Consider the following 6,000-nt stretch of genomic DNA (forward strand, 5'->3'; position numbering starts at 1 on the left):
ACTCTTACAGAGATTGCTGTAAACTCTCTAACTCTAATATTAACTTATTTAACTCCATACTATCTAGCATTGACTGGTCATTCCTCTGGCATCTCCCCCTCACTGAAGCTGTGCAATAATTTAACCACATTTTCCTAGATACTCTCAACTCCCTCACCCCCCTCGAGAAGAATTAGAATAAAATCTAATTATGCCCCCTGGCTTTCTCCGGAAACCCACACTCTTATCCACAAAAGAGATAGTGCTTGGAAAGCCTGGGCTAAAACCACCCTGTTCCAGAACTACAAAGAACTCAGGAACCTTGTCAAAAAACAAATCAACAATGATAAAAAATCCTACTACAACTCCCCCCAAATTAACTACAAATCACACCCACGTACATTCTGGACTGCCATCAACAAAATTCTCCAGCCTGGTTCCCATTCTACACCCTCCCCTTTCCCAAATAACACCCCTCTAGAAACTGCTACACTTCTCAATAATCACTTCATTCAAACTGTCCTAAAACTTACGCAAAATAACCACAACACAAACTCCCCTCCTACCCCATCCAACCCATTTAATAAAAAACCTCTTTAGCTTTCAACCTGGTCCCACTGTCTGTGTCAAGTCACTTTTACTTAAGCTCAAATCCTGCTCACCTTTCTGTGATAATCTCCCACCTACTTTCCTCAAACTAGCTGCTGAATCCAAAGCCTATCCTATATCCCTGCTTATCAATAGATCCATTCAAGAAGCTACTGTCCCTAACATCTGGAAAGCCTTCTTTACCACCCCTCTGCATAAAAATAAACATTTGCACGTACCACCATGAACAGAGCACAAATTTCACATAAAAACTTTAATGCAACAATGCCGATAAAATCGGCAAGCAGGACAAGTGCTTTTGGCCTTAGCCTTCTTTAGATCCTGTTTACTGGGCCTAAGACTAAATGTTTAAAAACTTGGCTAGAACAATCACAGTCTTTTGAAAACCATTGCATCACTTCCTCATGCAATAGTTGTCACTCAAAAGAACAATTCCTTCAGTTTACATCACTTCCTTATCATAGCTGTCATTCATATGAAGCATTCACCAAGGTAGCTGTCACTCAAATGGACACTCCCTTAGCTTGGGCCAGTAGTGTTGTAGCTATTGCTATCTCCTCCCATTCAGACCACGTTCTTTCAGGATTGGTTTCAACAGTACCATTCCATTCAAGCCTGGAGGGCAACTTGCCCTTAGGTCTATTATCTATTATTATTAGTTATTCTTCCTCCATTCTATTCTGCAAGTCACCTCCTCTCGATGTTCGTTTTACAATAGAGATGGCAATAAACTTGAATGAGTGAGTGTTATTAAGCTTCACATGTGAACAGAGAGCATTTGTATCCACTTTATTCCCTATATCAGATAAATTCAGCAGGATACACTCTTTTAGCATTCTGTTTGTTTTGCCTATATAATAGGCTGCGCAGAGAGAGCATGTAGTGATATAGATCACATTTTTGGTGGTACAGTTAGCTCAACTTTGTAAGCTACAGCATTTTACAGTTTTTGGATGTTTGAAAACGTTACTTGTATTAATTGAATGACATGCCTTGCAGCAGCCACATTTCCAAGTACCTGTACGTGTATATGCAATATTGCTTGGTCCTTTATTAATGCTGTCCTTATGGCATAATAGCCTCTTCAGGTTCTTCTTGTTTCTGAAAGCAAAGCTGGGATTATCACTTACAATTTCTTTTATTTTGGCATCAGATGTCAATACTTTTTAACAATATCACATATCATCTTGTTGTCAGTACTATAAGTTAGAGTGCATCTTACTTTATTTTTAGTTGGTACTATTGAACTTGTTTGCTCATAACTTTGATACTTGGAGTAGTAGGTTCTCCCTTTAGTAGATCTCAGCTCACTTGCTCTCATAGCATTCATCCTAGTGGCTTTTTCAGTATAACCTCTCTTCTTGAAGTTTTTTAATAGTTCCTTTAGAAAAGATTCCTCTTTGGTACATAATTTCAAAATATGTGTCATTTGATTATCCACTATGTTTCTGAAAATATGCCTGGGATGCATGCTGGTGGAATGCAACATATGGTTGTGCCACATAGGTTTTCTATACAATGCAGTATCAATGCCTGTGGAACCCAGATATACCTTCGCATCTAAGTACTCAATCTCTTTATCAGATGACTTTACATCAGACTTCAGAAATGTGGTTGTACTCAGTAAGAAATAGACAAACTCATTTAGCGTAGCTTTGTTCCCTTTCCACAGAAGGAAAACATCATCCACAAATCTATTGTAAAATAACAGTTGGCCATTTCATCTGTTTCTCTCATCTGCAAACCATTGCTCTTCCCATTGTGCCAAAACAAGGTACGCATAGGTGTTTGCACAGGGGGTGCCCATTCCCATTTCTGCCAGTAGTGTTTTTGTTTATTTCCATATATAAAGACATTGTTCTCTAGCACTAACTCTAAAAGGCTACATAGAAGATCCACATCCACCATTTCACGATCAGCATAGGCTCTTATGGCCTCTATTCCATACTCATTCAGAATACATGTAAATGAACTGTTCACATCCATTGTAACCTGTACAAGACCTTCATAAGAGTCTCTTAGTTCCATTATGTCAAACAACCACCTTAGAAATTGTGCTGAGTCTTTTAAGACTGTCTTTGCTGCAGGTAGCAATTTTTTAAGCTCACCTTCTGAATAGATGGAAAGTGACTCAGTTATCCACACTCTACCTGCCACTATAGGGTGCATGGTTGGATCAAAGCAATCTTTATGGACCTTTGGTAGTCCACTTATGACAGGTATAGTGGGGAAAGCTACTTCAAAAAAATCATATAACTCCTTGTTAATACATCTGCTCATGAATTTCTCATATGTATCTGGTACATTTAGCACCAGTTTATCTACATCCTTTTTACTGATCACAACATAGGTATTCCTATCACTCAACATTTCTTTAATTTTCCTAACGTAATCATATGAATTCATCACCACCAGTGCACTAACTTTGTCTGCTGGTTTTATTACTATATCTGTCCTTTTTTTGTAATTCATCCAATGCAAGACGTTCACCATGACTTAGATTATAGAAATGTTTGCTGCTTCCTTCTTCTCTCTAAGCAGCTATTTCATTCTCACATAAGCATATAAACATGTCTACTATAGGGTGGCTAAGTGTCACAAATGTATTTTTTTTATATTGTTCTTATTGTTTGATGTTTCCACTCTCTCATTGCCAAATATATGTTTTAAAGTAACATTCCTTGTAAAGCATTTGAGATCTATTACAAGTTTATTCAGAGGAGACCGGAATGATGATATGAAGTTCAAACCTCTCTCAAGAATACTCAGTTGGTTCTTCGGAGATATGTATTACTATAGAACTAGCATTCTCATTCATAACACTTTCCTTTTTTTCTTTTCTCTGCCTCTGCTCACAGATCCCTCTGCATAAAGGAGGAAATTCTACTGGCCCATCTAACTACAGACCCATAGCCATCCTTTCCCCTCTTTCTAAAATACTTGAAAAATGCATTCATACTCAGCTGCTAAACTTTCTCCTACAGGAAAACCTTCTCACACACACTCAACATGGCTTCCGGTCAAGCCACAGCACAGCTACAGCCCTCTTATCATTCACTCATACAGTAGCCGAGGCCAGAGATAACAACCAGCTTGCATCCTGTCTTTTCCTTGACCTCTCCCAAGCCTTTGACACTGCCTCTCATCCTATCTTTTTATCTAAACTTGCTAACCTCAATCTCTCAGCTCCCACCCTGTCCTGGTTCACCAGTTACCTCTCCAATAGGTTACAATCTGTCACATGGCTCTCCTTCTGCTTCTTCTCCCTTCCTGTTGCATCTGGTGTACCCCAAGGTTCCATATATAAAGACATTGTTCTACACATGGCTTGTAATCAATCCTCCCTAATTCAATATGCTGATGATTCCACTCTCATCTCTATCTCCAACAACATCTCAGAAGTTCATGCTCATACCCAACACACCTTTCTATCCATTGAAAGTGGCTGTCCGATAATCAACTCAACATAAGCCCCCCAAAAAGACTAAACTTCTGTTTTTCTCCCCTGCACTCTCTCAACACAGATCAACGTTTGTCATTACTTCCTCTAATAATACAATCATTCAACCCGAGCCCCACACTAAGCTCCTGGGTACCATCATTAATGATGAACTAAAATTTAACTTACATATCCTTCAAGGCATAAAAAAAAAAACATCAAAATTTTGGACTGTTGTATAGAAATAGAAATGTTCTAAGTTCTAACGCTAGACTTTACCTTGCTGATGCTTTCCTTCTGCCCTCCCTTCTCTATGCTGCCCCAGTCCTAATTAACATACACTCTACCACCCTGTCCAAACCTCAACAAACATAACACAAATAGCTAGATTTGTCACTAACTCTCCTTATAACTCCCACCACTGCCTTGCTTCAACTCTATCCAATGGCCAGAGCTCCCCCAACAACTCCTTCTATCCCAGCTTCAGATCGCACACTCTGCATTATACAAACCTTCTTCCTGCCCTCCCCTCTCCTCCCTGGTGTCCTCTTATACCTCTAATCATACTCTCCACAGCTCTAGCTAACAGCTCCTTGACATTTACCAACCACACAAAAAAGTTGTAAGCTACTTTACAAATTCCTTAAGAAAACACAAAAAACAAGTGTTGCCACTGAGAATTCCTTTGTAGAAACTTTAATCCACAGGTTAAGCGCTTTTGGCCAAGGACATAGAACCCTACCTATATATATATATATATATATATATATATATATATATATATATATATATATATATATATATATATATATATATATATATATATATATATATATATATATATATATATATATATATATATATATATATATCAGTAAAAATTATTTGCACTTATCATAAACAGCTTTTTTCCTTATAACTTTAAGTGGCACATTTTTTTAAATGCTTGTAAGATACCAGGTCTTAACAATGGAGTTAACTATAAAGCTGTTTTAAGGAAAAAAGCTGTTTATAAGTACAAATAATTTTTATTGATTTTTATTTTTATCTTTTTACAGGTCATTTTTTACTAGTAGGTGGGGTATAATTAGCTTGTTTTAGAAGTGTTAATTGATTCTAGTAGTTGATTGGTTATGCTATTTTTCATTGACTATATAATAATGGAGAAAAGCATTTTTGTTTGTTCTGATGAAGGCCTAAATTCTTGGCCAAAAGAGCTTAACCTGTGGATTAAAGTTTCTACAAAGGAATTTTCAGTGGCTCCACTTGTTTTTTGTGTTTTCTTAAGGAGTTGCAATTTGTCACACAATTTTGAGACTTTGGCAGTTTTTTTGTAGTACTTTACAAATTCACTATAGCCCAAGCTTGGAACAAACTCCCTGCACATATTAGATCCATTCCACATCCAAAACACTTCAAAAAGGAACTTAAACTTCACATACTAAACAGCATGTCTTGCCCCTGTAATGACCCCACCTAACCTACTACACTAATGAATTCTACATAACCATATTGTTTCACTCCAGCTTCACAGACAATTTACTATACCAACTCTTAGTTTCCTCCCTTTACTCACAGTCTTACTACAAAATGCACCATTACCCTAGTACTTCACCGCATGTACATATGTAAATATTACCTCCTTATGTCTAAATTCCTCTCTCTATTACTTAATCCACTATATCAATAGCTCTCTGTATGAAAGGTCAATCGTTGCTCATTTTTCACTGTAAAATAAAAAAAAATCATGAGAATTATGCTTTACTGTAGCATTATCATTATGTATTAGATTTCTCTTTAACTATAGGTTATGGATTGTAAATTTCTTTATATTGGACTGTGAATTTTATGTACATTAAATTGTCTGTATCGCAGCTTTTCTACTCAGGTCTCCACTGAAAATGGGTCTTTGGCCCAGTTGGACTAACCCAGTTAACAAATGTCAAATAAATAAATAAAAATAAATAAATAGT

The sequence above is a fragment of the Protopterus annectens genome, chromosome 8.part0 (genome assembly GCF_019279795.1).
Source record: "Protopterus annectens isolate FY-2018-M chromosome 8.part0, PAN1.0, whole genome shotgun sequence".
Taxonomy (NCBI): domain Eukaryota; kingdom Metazoa; phylum Chordata; order Ceratodontiformes; family Protopteridae; genus Protopterus; species Protopterus annectens.